Source organism: Piliocolobus tephrosceles, chromosome 2, assembly GCF_002776525.5.
Source record: "Piliocolobus tephrosceles isolate RC106 chromosome 2, ASM277652v3, whole genome shotgun sequence".
In the NCBI taxonomy this organism is placed as follows: domain Eukaryota; kingdom Metazoa; phylum Chordata; class Mammalia; order Primates; family Cercopithecidae; genus Piliocolobus; species Piliocolobus tephrosceles.
In genome coordinates, this window is record NC_045435.1 from 108,521,938 (window position 1) to 108,535,413 (window position 13,476).

Here is a 13,476-nt window from a genome sequence, read left to right on the forward strand (position 1 = left end):
TTTTTCTCATCCTTCATTCCACTTAAACAATAGTAAAAAATTTTTTTGAATGCATAAATCCATGAGGGCAAATAAAACAAAAGAGGAAACAATAGTGGACTTGAGATTTTAATAAGAGTTTAGAAGATGGAAAGCAGACAGCTGGAAGAACTGCAAAAATTTAGTACTTTGAGAATGGGATCCCCACGACAAGCACACTCTTTCATCAGAAAGCATCATATGATTCCGGAATAGAGGCACCAGGGACCATAGAGCAATAGAGTAAGGGGTGAACTGAATCGAGACATTCGGTTAAAAGGCTCTAGGGGTAGTCAGGCCCCCACCTCCCCACCTCTAATCTATGAAACCAGGTGAATGCCATCTCCCCAGCAGGGGATTGATGGGCTTATTTATACTCTGGGGAAATTTGACTAGAGATCTTTTTAACTCAGAGAACAGGCGGATGTAAGGACCCAGGCTGAAAACAGAGGAATTAGTTAAAAGTCTGAATGTTGAAAAGTGAAATCCCAAGCTCACTTCCCTTGACAGCCTTCCAGAATATCTGTGAAAAGCTTCCACCTCACCAATTCTCTCAGGCAGAGGCAGATTGTTTTCTGGAAAAGCTGGGGAGTTTCAGGGACAAGACTTACAGATACTAACATGTTGGGGTCCCTCAAGGAAGAATCAGCTTTCCATCAGACCTCTCAATGAAGTCTGCTGTTTGGCAAGTCCCATTTCTGCACCCAGAGTTTTAAATCTGTATTTAAATGCTTCACTTTTAAATAAGAACAGTCAAGTGGGAACAGGTTTTACTGGAAGTATGCCACATGGCAGACAGAAGAAAACAAATAGAAAAACAAATAACCTGACTCGCAAAATATATATGGAAGACTAAGGACAGATATCTCTATGAAAAGCTTCAACAAGCAAATATGCAAAGATAAAGCATTGTGTTTTGGAGCTCAGCCTCGTGGGAGAGTCAAGTACATGATATGGATTGGCAATCTGTAGAACACACATGTGAAAATGGCCTGCAAATGAAGGAATGTTCAATTTTAATAGTGATTGGGAAATGTTATTGAAGACACTAAAAATGCTTCTTAAGGCTGAGATGGGAGGATTGTTGGAGTGCAGGAGTTCAAGATTGCAGTGAGCACTTAAACCCCTGCCACTGCCCTCCATCCAGGGCAACAGAGTGAGACCCCATCTCTTACATCAAAAACAAAATAAACTTCTTAACTGATGCATTTAAAAAAGATTTAGACTGGCAAAAATGTAATGAGATTGATAATCTCCAGTATTGACAGGGGTGTGAGGAATTGCGATCCAAAATACACAAGGATATAAATATAAGGGTGCTCATGGATAATTAGCTTATTGTCATGGGGAAAATTTGGCAAAAAACTTAATATTCATTGATAGGGGAAATAAGGTAAATTAATTTTGTATAACATTATATAGCTGTTAAAAGAATAAAAACGATATGTATGATTCATGGAGGAATGTCCACAATACATTACTGAATTAAAAAATTATGTCAAAAAACTCTATGTATAGCATTATGACTTTTTTTTTCAAAAGCAAAAGCACTATTAAACAGTTTATATTTAAACACACACACACACATTGCACACAGAGAGAAAAATGACTGCAGAATTAAGCAACAGATTATTGATAGTAGGATGGGAATGGTGCTCATGGGGAAGGCATTTGCTTTTCATTTTGTCCTCAAGCATTTTTTAACTTATTTTTTTACAAGCATGTATTAATCATTTACTTTTAAACAATTCTTTTAAGTTTAATCCATATGAACAACTATCAAATAGTGTTAGTGTAGAGGTTAGAACAGTGCCTAGCTCAAAATAGCAATCAATAGTTACTATCTGAACAAATGATTTCTAAAAATCATTACTGTTTGTGAATAATTCAAACTTCTGCTCAAAAAGCCACTGTTTTTGAACCTTTTACTAAGACATTTTCTTATGAAAATTGCAAGCTTAATCTGGTTTTCTTGTGGCTTGTAAAAGCAATTTAATTCAGAGTTTGGTCATACACACTTATCTGTGTTAACAGTATCTTTAAAACCAAGAGACTAATAGGAGTGTGATAGCAAAAAAGCTTTAATTACTGCAGAACCAGTGGCAGGAGAAGGAAACTGTCAGTTTTCACACCTCAGTGAAGGCTGTGAAAGGGTCTTGCAGGTTCAGATGTACGTGGTCAAGTGATAAATGGCAGGCTCTGGTTTCAATTGTGGTCTGAGCTCAGCATGGGGGCAGGAAACAAACAGTGCCTTTAGCACTTGTCTGACACCATCCCTGGCAGGAAACAACCCCAGAAGGAGCTATGCACAGTCAATGATTTTCCTTTTCATCCCTGTCTATCCTACAGCAGCTGGAATAGCTGCTCTAGGAGGTTGTAATTGATAGCTTTGATTTACCGAAGAAAAATAACTCTGGGCAGTTATCTAGTCCAGGGACAAGCCCTTCTGAATGTGAAAACGGTGCCCTCTCAGTAACAAGAGACTGTTACATAGATCTTTAAATTGTCATTTCTGCTGTGAACCAACCTCGACCAAGTATGGGCTTCCCTCTGTGTATTCCTGTCCCTGACTTAGTCCCAGAACACTTTGGAAACTTACCAGGTCTGCATATCAGCTTAATATTGCCCACCACATGCACTCTCTTTCTTTGCCACCCTTATGGACTGTGATTCCATTTGTGTTGTATGATTTCGCAATTGTGATTTGTTGTTTTGTATTGTTTTCAAGTTGTGTCAGGCATGCACATGTAGTTTCCCACCTTAGAGACAATTTGTCAGAGGAAAGAAAGAAACTATTAATGACAAGCAAAATATTTCCTTTCCAAAACTCTTTTCACTGAATAACTCTGCCACTTCTCAGGAGTGTGAGTTTTGTTTTCGTTTGTGTTTGTGAAGTAGAGAAAATATATTTGAAGGCATAGGCAAAGGAACTTGCTACAACCTTCAACTTTTTGAAAATCATGTAATGTACATTAAATTTGTTAACATTTTGCATTCTTTCCTATTATCTGTGTCTTTGTTTGAATAAAAAATTAATAATTAAAATTATTTAATGTAGAACTAAATAACTCCTCCAGGAAGAGGGAGATTTCTCTTTTGTGGCTTCTGATTTTATGCCCAGGCAGTATTGAGATGGCCAGGTGGGAGGGGGTCCTCAGAGAAACTCCAGGCAGCCTGTCCACTGAGGTGGAGCCTTGGGAAGTTTATGATGTTTGTAGCAGGGAGAAGTCTGGCTCTTTCTCCTCCTGTGTGGAAACTGGGATTCTAACAATGGGCATGAAGTGCTCTAGAAGGGACTCTGACCTAGCAAGAGTCCCTGTTTCCCCCCTTTTCTTCCTCTTCACCCAATAAAACCCTGTCTCACTCACCATTCAAATTGTCTGCGAGCCTGAATTTTCATGGCCGTGGGACAAAGATCCCCATTTTTAGTTGAATTAAGGAAAAGTCCTGCAGTAGTGTGGTGTAGGATGTGCACAATCCTGGAGATCTGGAGAAGCCAACAACATCCCTAATAGGAAAGCATTAACATGTTCATTTTAGTGACAAACAGAACCCCAGGAGTATTTCTCAAGTTCATGGACTAACACCTAACTCCAGATACAGTCATTTCCATAAGACCATGCTATAGAAATTCTCTTCTATTAATTTTATTTCTTCTCTTTCATCTCACTTAGCTTTACACTAAATAGTGTTTTTTAACATTAAGTATAACATGCATTTAAAAATTATTAAATGATAAGTTCTCTGATAACTTGTTTAATTTTTAGGAGCAGAAATAGGGTTGGGGTAAAGCAAAGGCTTCATCAAAATACCTATACAAAATTTTAAGAAGTGTGTAGTTACAGACACCATAGAGGCTGCATTCCTTCTCATTGACATTTTTGGCAGAGTGACTGAGTGGCAAATCACCAGATCCAAGTTCTAACTTGTGATGCCACCAAATAATTTCCTGTGCATGGGGGAGTCATAAACTCTCTTATACCTTTCTATCACGCATATTATCGATGAAATGAGGGCTGAAATCGGTGATCTTTGAGATCTCCACACTGTTGTTTTACTCCAGTGGAAGATTCAACTGAGGATGGAGAAAATTCGCACCCCCTAGTCTGGCCTTTTCATAATGTTGCTTGGGCTGATTCAAGGGACAGTGCACTTTTTTTCAGCTAATGTTTTTACTTCACAGTAACACCATGATATATGTTCCATATTTTATTTTCTTCTTTCAGTTTGTCTTGATGTCTACTGCTCTACTATAACTGTTTAAATAGAGAACAAGATTAGTTCATCTTTCATGAAGCTTCCAAATGCTGGCAGGCCTATGTCCAGTCTTTGGCTCCAGCTTCCTTTGACTGTCAGCTGCTCTGGCCATGCAGCAATCTTCATTCCCAGCTGCAGCAAGAGATGCAGTAGAGTGCTGGCCTGGCTCAGATGCAACCTACAGTGTTATTTTTATAACCTGAAAGTTCTAGGCAAAGAAAGCAACTCTTCTTCCATCAGCTACTAGCTACCCCCTACTGTCCAAGAACCTATGGTTCTTCAATGACTCAGAAGGCAGCAAAGTCTAATCTCTTGACCTTGCTATTCAGCTTCCTTCACTGTAGGGAAGGTGATTACAAAGGATCAACCATTTAATTAGCTTCTGGGGCCTACAGTTTGCAGTTTTACCTTTCTCTTTCTCCTCATTGAATATTTTATTTAGTACTCTTTGGAAGAGCAAACACCGAGCCACTGCCAGCATTTCCTGGTGAATGATACGGAATTGGCTTTCAAGACTTGCTTATTTATTTTACAAGAAGGAAGTAAAAACTAATTGAAGTTTATCTGTTTTTACAAATGCAGAAAATTTCTAGGAAGCATTATTAAGCTATCCAATTCTATGTATTTTAGATTTGGGTGCAAACTATTGAATTGTAATAATTAATTAGGCTCAGGAACAGTGATCTTTGGTCACGCTTTCTAAATCCTTTAGCTAAACTCTGTTAATCAATATTCACTTAAAAGTGTGGTGTGCGCCTCAACCCCATCCTTTCCCTTTCCCTAGCAATGTCCAATTATTTCAGGTGGAGGCAACTTTGTTTTTCTAAATATCTTTAATACAAGTTTACTTATAAATTCATCAAATACTTATTTTGATGGCAAGATATTTTAACATGTTATCAAAAAAGATCAATCATATATAAATAAGAATATGAAAAGATGTTTAACATGACTAGTCTTTAGGGAAATGCAAACTAAAACCATAATAAGGTACTACTGTATACCTATTAGAATAACTTTAAAAAATGACAATCTCAAGTACACGAAAGGATGCAGAGTAACTTAAACTCTAATACATTGCTTTTGGAAAACAGTTTCCAGTATGTTATTAACTTAATCATTTCTTATAATATGACCCAGTGCCAAATACAGTTAGGTGTTTGCCCAAATGAAATAAAAATTATGTTGGCACAAACATATGGATGATTTATTTTCCATCAAACGAGAAACAAGTCTGATATCTTTCAACTGGGGCCTCGATAAATGCTGGCATATTTGTACCACGGAATACTACTAAGGAAAAAACAGAAATGTACCACAGTACTGATACAACCACAATAAGGATGAACTTCAAACATACTATGATAAATGAAAGAAGTCAGACTCGAAAGGTTACATACTGTGTGTATGAGGTTACCAGGGGCTGGAGTTGTGAGACTGACTACTAAAGGGCAACATGAAGAAATTTAGGGAGTGATGGAATTGTTCTATATCTTGATTGTGGTAGTGATTACATTATGATACACAATGTTCAAAATTCACATACAAGGTGAAATTTATTGTATGTAAATGACTCCTTAACAATAAAAACAAAAATAATTGAATAACTGCTATGTGCTGTTGTTCCAGAAGTGAAAAGACAGTCCAGGTTCTTGCTTCCTATGATCTTATATTCTTGTTCTGTGTTCACTCTTATGCGTCCAACGTCAGCACTAAAGTCCATGTTCTTTTCGTCTCTTGCCTGCTCTAACCTTCTATATTTATCACCTTGTCTCCCAACTCTCCTCTTCTCCAATCCATTTTCAATAATCCTACCAAATGAATCTTTTTATGATGTCAATTTGATTATGCATCTTCCATGTGGCAGTGGATAGTTTCTATGATTTGTAGCCTTTTAGCTTCTTTAGAATACCTTTTCTATGCTTGAAATTTCTCACATCATGGGTTCCTACATAGAAGCTAGAAATTCACTTTCCAGTCTCCCTTGTAGCTATGGTGCTGGCATATGACCTGGGCCAATCAGAAGAATATGAGCATAACTTTGATTTGGAGAAAAGCAGTGGGAGGAAGGAGGTGCTGTGTGAAATTCATTTCTGTTGAGGGTGACAGGAATGGCTTTCTTAGAGCACTGGTGGAGGTTTTGCTGACTAGTGCCCAGGGTCTTGATGTGACTGCTAGAGTATGTGCTCAGTGGTCTTTGCTGGAGCTTCTAAGTCTGGACTCACAGTCTCTCCCAGAGTGTCTCTGAACTACTTAATATTCTTTAATAAATTCTTCTTTTTCTCCTTAAGCTAGAGTGGTTACTGTTTTTCACTTACTTTGCCTCTGAATCTCAATGGATACACCTGTGTATAAGCCTTCACAGACTTCCCATCACCTTAGGAAAAAAATCAGTACTTTTAACTATGGCATCTAAGGCCTTCAACATAGGGTTCATACATACTTTCCAGTTTAAACTGTTCTCAATGTGCTCTATGTTTTAGTCACTCTAAACTTGCTGTTTGTCCAACAATTCATTCTCATGTATACCTTCATGACTTCGCAGATTATGTTCCCTTTGTTTAGTATAATTTTTCCTCTTTTCTCATCACTTTGTAACCCTCTCTTCATGTTGTCCTTATTTATTCTTCAATTCCGTTCAAAATATATCTCAAATACCACGAGCTCAAATGCCCTTTGTGAAGCCTTCCTTGATAGCCTTACCGTGGTCCCATTGCCCAAGGGCTGTTTGCTTCCTCCTGTATCTGAGAACTTCTCGTATTGTATTATGATGTTTTGTTTATTTAGTCATTCATTCAATAATAATTATCGAGCAAATACCATGTGACAGGCACAGAGCTAAAATCTGAATAAGTAGGAGTTAATTAGGTAAAAATGGAGTAGAGTGTGTTCCCACAGAGATCAGCATGGAAAGCAGGCAGGCAGCTCATGAAGAATGTGAACCTCCAAGTGAGGGCAGGTGTAGTGGCTAGGGCTGGGGAGCAGGTATGCCCCTTCAGTCTTCTGCAAGACTGGCCTTTGAGGCATGAGCCCAGTTTTACTCATTTTTGTGCCTCTAGTGAAGCCAAATCAGGCATGGAGTTGACATTCAGTGAAGGGTTGTTGAATTAATAAATACATCACCAGATCATGTCTCTCCCTAAAACTTTTATCACACAGCTTGAACGAGAGGAGATAATTTAGGCTTAATTTCCTGTGCATCAAATCATTGTCAGGACATAAGAAATACCTTTAATTAGGAAGCAAAGTCTCCCACTTCCTCATACTAATAATCCAGTGTCGCACTGATGTAATAGAGGTAGATCAACTTCAAAGGTGTTTTCTTGGATAATTGTTTGGGTGTCATCGGTTTACTTGTCTTTAAAAGCCGATTAACACAGCTAATATCTCCAATCTGCTTTTTCATGTGATTCTGTCATCATAGCAACCTCACAAATCAACTCTCTGATGTGTCTTAACATTATACCTTGGGCAAAAAGAGGCAAAACAATTTTCTGATCATTACACAGAAAATCAGTGTCATAATATGAGCCATTGCTTCCCAGACCTTTCTTTCATGGCCAAGGGTCATCTTTTAATAAAAGTGGTATTAAATGAGGCAAGAGCTGCATGTTTATATCAATCTGTGTGCAGTAGTGTCAATACCTTCTTTAGCCCTATATCCACAGGATACAGAACATCAGCTTCCTGGCGAGTGTGAAACTGGAGGCACCAAGCTTCAATGACATCCACAGGGCTTGGAATTTAAATGCATGTCATTGCTGCTTTGGATAGTTTTGAAACCCTCTCCTACCATCAGACAGCAATATCTTTCCTTTGATTTGGTACCAAAGTTAAGCTGAATTTTAATCACCTCCTTAACGCTTAACTTCACAGAGAAACAGACTAAGTATTAGGGATATCTTTCTGATGTTTTCAATGAACCAGAGGCACAGACTTTGCTGTCATCTTCAGCCAAGGACAAATTGTAATTGGCAAGGCTGGCAAATTGCTTCTTCTTATTGGAAACTGCCATTGGCACATTAGATTGAAAATAAGATCCTTACTGTATGGATGTGATGTGGTTCTTCACCATGCAGTTGTAAGTGAAAAGTTGTTTTTCTAAACTAATGTTTATAGAGGTAATTCAGTTTGTGATACTAAGGGATATAAATTTGGAATATTACTGAGAATGATTCAGCTTTCAGTTTTTACTTGAACTCCTGCAGTTGCCCTTTTTTCTTCCTCCTTAAAGGCGTGATGGTACATCCGTCTTGTTAGGAACATCCTAACAAGGGGATAAAAATGAGCAGTCTTCCTTAAGAGGAAAGTAAGAATTGAAAGGAGGAATATGCCATCATCACAAACATTGCCCCCAGATGACAGACATGGGACTTCATATTGACACCATTAATAATGATGGGGCCCTGTGGCTGGCTGCTACACAGCTCTCAACTAGACTTACTTTGATGTGTCCATGAGGCTCATTTTTGAATGTTAAAAGTGGTTGACTCTGTGCTCTGTTTTAGTGGAGACTCAGGGCAATGGGAGTCTCTTGCTTAGCTCGAATACAAGGCACCCGGACTAATTTTTAATTAATAAGCAAGGTATCAACAAGTTTCTGAAACAGAATATAAAATGTTCTTCAGATGCAACCAGTATTGTACTCACTCCTAGCTAAATAAATAAATAAATAAATAAATAAATGGCTAACTTTAATAAGACAGATGGTAAAACTTGAAAATCTATTTTTTATAGTCCTATTGATCCTTTCATAACTTCTTACTGTCTTTTACATCTGTACCAGAGATAAGTTTTATAAACAGCCATTGTGATACAGCAGAAACAGTAAAATTTGGAAGCAGATGGCTGTGCAAATCAGGCTCTACTGAGATGAGACAAAATTGTGTGGTTAATGGACTTTTGTCATGGCACTTGGTGTTCATCAAAATCTAAGGATAATTTTGTCCTCAAAGGAAATATGAAGAGTTAAAGTCAGCGTTCAGATATCTTAATAGTGCCACCCTAAGATCTTGGGTTCCAGTTTCTTTAACTATGTCCTCCTAATCAGTGGGCTTTGAAGTCTGCATGCTGGACTTTCCATCAGGGCCTCACCACTTACTGCTATGTAGCTTTTGGCAAGTTATTTGACCTCAATTGCTTTATCTCTAAAATGGGGATAATAGCAGTATGGTATGGTTTGGCTTTCTGTCCCCATCCAAATGTCATCTTGTAGCTCCCATAATTCCCATGTGTTGTGTGGGGGACCCAGTGAGGGATGACTGAATTATGTGGGCGGGTCTTTCCTATACTGTTCTTGTGATAGTGAATGGGTCTCACGAGATCTGATAGTTTTAAAAAACAGGAGTTGCCCTGCACAAGCTCTCTCTTTGCCTGCAGCCATCCATGTAAGACGTGACTTGCTCCTCCTTGCCCTCCACCATGATTGTGAGGCCTCCCCAGCCATGTGGAACTGTAAGTCCGATTAAACCTCTTTCTTTTGTAAATTGCCCAGTTTTGAGTATGTCTTTATTAGCAGCACGAAAATGGGCTAATAGAGAGTATCTACCTCATTTTTGTGAGGATTAAATAATACCCGCTAAACACTTAACACACACTGCCTAGCTTATGATAAGGACGGAATAATAGTGACTATTTTCTTGATCTTGTAACATCTGTACAAGTAGAAAATTCATGTCTCTAAACTCCAGTCCTATAACTAGGATTTGGTTTAACTGTCAGTCTTCCTGATGTCAAGAGCTACCTACCTGATGTTCCTGAAGTGTTTTGGGGTATCGGGTGGTAAGTGGACTCACTGCCTGTCACTGTAATTGAACAGTATCTATAGGCCAAGGGAGGCTGGAAAAGCACTCAGGAATTAACTCACTGTGAGGCAAATGCTTTGTGTGTGTATGTGTATGGGGAGGAAGGGAGTGGGGAATTAAATTCCTGAAAGATGCAAAATTGCATGGTTAATAACTTTGGGCATCTTTGTGGTCAGGTATTGATTATTTTAGTCAAAGGCAAGGCATTATTGAAAGAATCATCTAAAGTATGAAATTGTTAGTCTTTGAGGGGATATGCAGAGATACTAATACCAATTCAATAAGTACAGAAAGGGTTGAAGCTTGATCTGTGCGATCTGCTCATGAATTACACAAGAATTTACTTTAGATATCAGCCTGAATGGAGCACTGTAATTATTTGCTAACATGGCTGATTAATGATGAGCTCCCTGAGAGAAGGAGCATAGCTTATTTGATTTTGAATTTCTGGTGTTGGCCTAGTACCCGGCATATAGTTGGTGCTCAGCAAATGTTGGCAAATTAATGAATGAATAAATGAGACCTGAGAGAAAATATTCTTTATAAATCAGATGGGGGCTGCATGGTGTCAAGTTTTGTTTTATTCTTGGGTGAACTCATCCTCCCATCCCTACCCTTGAGGAATCAAGATCAAAGTAAGGCTTTCTGTCTTTGATGTTTCTATTCTCTTGGGAAACTATCAACTTTCATTTTCTGAGCAGAGATAATCTTCTGATTTGGAAGTAAGTCATATGACAAACCTGGAAATGGAATAAATTTACACAAAAGTCTGGAATATCATTATATCATTGTTAGTTATACCCTATCCAGTATTGTGGGTGAGATTGTGTTTCATCTGCTGGTGATTAATCCACTGAATCAAAGATTGGAATACTTGCCACAAATGGTGTGACTGGATCCCTCTGTCATTCTTTAGAGTCATCAACTCATTTTTAAGTAAATAATTATTCTTAGCATGGATGTGTAAGATTAAGTGAGTATATGGAAGTGTCTGAATTTCAGAATTAATGGGACAGAATTTCTTCAGGAAAGAAATTACAGGCAGGATGCCAACACTTGCGAGCAACGGTTAAAGAAGTGGAAGCTCTTTTTGCTATTGATGAGGTGATTCTGGACACTGAATCAGTGGTTCTTCCATGTTGCATTGTCGAGGAGACAGTTATAGACATATTTTTCTACATAAACATCTTAAATTGCCTGAATCTTTCTTATTAATGTTGAAACAATTATGCTAATGAACCAATCTGAAATTGCACAGACCTTTCTCACTCGCAGAAACTTTCCATGTCTTCTAGAAATGTATGTACTTTAGGAACTCTGTGCTAGGTCTGAGATCATAATGAGAGCCACTTCCAATAGAGTGTGCTGACATAGATCGCAGAGGTATAATTAGGATTTACAAATGCATAATTGTACAAAAATTCATGGACAATGAGCTGGAAAATTTTCCATGTATTTCTCCTTGTGAGATCATGTGGCTTTCTTTGTTATTTTCGAGATTAAGTTAAAAATTAATGACAACCTTAACTTATTGGAACTGGTCCAATAATTCAGAGATCAAGAGCAAGGGGTATTTTAAAAGAATTATCATCACATTTAAAACCTGTAATTTTCTACATCTCTTTTTTGTGGTAATGAAAAGTTATAATCCTGAAACCCTGTTGGAGAGGTGAAGTCCTGTCTGGATAAACCTGTGCTTCACAATTTGAACTGTTCTCTCATCTGCAAAATGAGAGAGCTGGACTAGATGATTCGCTAATATCCTTAGGTCTAACATCGTAAGGATGCAGGATTTTATATCCCATGAAGTTTCATTTCTGGGAATATCCAAAGAACAGATACTCACAACAAGAAAAACATGCATTGGCGTGATGGTGATATATTCACCTTCATGGGACCAAGAAGTCTTTAATTAAAGGATCGATTGATTTATAATAAGACAATATTCTTTCATTAGGTAAGTCCTTTTTGTTGCCTATGGTATTCCTGATAGTATATTGGCAATTGTGCTGGGCAAGTAATGCTGACACAGTCAATGTTTCCTTCGTACATGTCAAAGGAAAGTGCCTTGAAGTTCTTCTCTCTTTTTCCACCCTCAAGCTCCTGCCATCTCTATCCCCACTATGTGGTTTCCTGATTGACTTTTCCAGAAACCAGAGCCTCCCATTCCAGCATTATAGATCTATTCTTCACCATGAGTATATTGTAATTTATATAGTTCAAGTCCATTCATTTTAAATCACAAAGTCATAAAACCCAAAGGTTGGAGGCTAATAGATCATCTATAGTAATACCTTAATTATTAGAGTGTTCCTGTTTAATCATGGCATGTGGATCAGGGATCCAGATGCAGATGCCTCCCCAGCTGAACTAGCAAATACTCTATCTCCAGCTCTCTCTTTGGACTGGGCCTATGCAGCCAACCAGAGAATAGGCCTAGATATTGTGTAGATAGGTGAATCTCTCTCACAGAGTAAGAGGGGACTACAGCTCCTGGGGATCCATCTTGTATCCCTCTTTCCGAGAAGGATTTGAAAATGGGCTGGAACAGGAAGAAGGAAGTCTACTGAGTAATAACCTGAGAACTTCAGCTAAGCTTTGGGAAGAAGGTAGACTTTAGCTACACAGAAATCTGCATGAAAAATTATCCAAAATGGCTCTCCTGCACAAATAAGTCATTCAGTTGTTTAATAAGACATTTTAGATAAGAAGATAATGGACAAAATATAGATATTACTGCCCCATGGTATTGATTTTACTTAAAATGACAAAGTCTAAAAATTTAGTGACAGTATCCTATGAGAAGGAAATATAAACCCCGAGTATCTCTTTAGAAGATAGAAATAAAGCACACTATTTTCAGTTGTAGAATCTTGGTTATGATTTCCTGAGTAGTAGATAACATATAGCCAGAAAATGTTGGCAAGCTTTCCTAAGTGAGGCAATATGTACATATAGTTTTAATGTGTTTGAACATAAACACAAGTGTACAGAAGATGGAAAAAGAAAATAGAGCAGGCACCACTTCTAGCCATGTTTTCCTTTCCTTGCTGCAAAGAAAAATCATGTTATTTTATAAAATAAAACAGAATCTAATTATATATATGATTTTTTATAAAGTGGTAAAATGCAATATTTATAATGATGAAGATATACATGTCAAAGTGTAGTCAAACATAACAGCCATTAAATGCCTGGCTGGAGAAAGATCATTAATTACACAGGACATTAGATGCAGTTGAATTGAGGAGGATTATTGGCCAAGTAAACAAAATTATTTTTGAGGCTAGATTCATGTCATTATACCTGTGAATAGAATCAGGGTGTACATTTTCAGCCACATTCAGATTTTAGGCACCACCAGGCTCAGGCTTTCCCTCCTGGGCCCGTGATCACT

The 13,476-nt window shown here is 37.9% G+C and overlaps 1 long non-coding RNA gene across 1 annotated transcript in view; it reads right to left on the minus strand.

Moving 5' to 3' along the window:
- Positions 1-2,084: 2,084 nt before the first annotated feature.
- Positions 2,085-13,476, minus strand: part of LOC111521413 — a 41,815-nt gene continuing 30,423 nt past the window's right edge. Inside the window, exons 2-3 of the long non-coding RNA XR_002724941.2 lie at positions 2,618-2,777; positions 2,085-2,294 (exon numbers count right to left, since the gene is read on the minus strand). This is a non-coding gene — a long non-coding RNA (uncharacterized LOC111521413). The remainder of the gene's footprint in view (positions 2,295-2,617; positions 2,778-13,476) is intronic.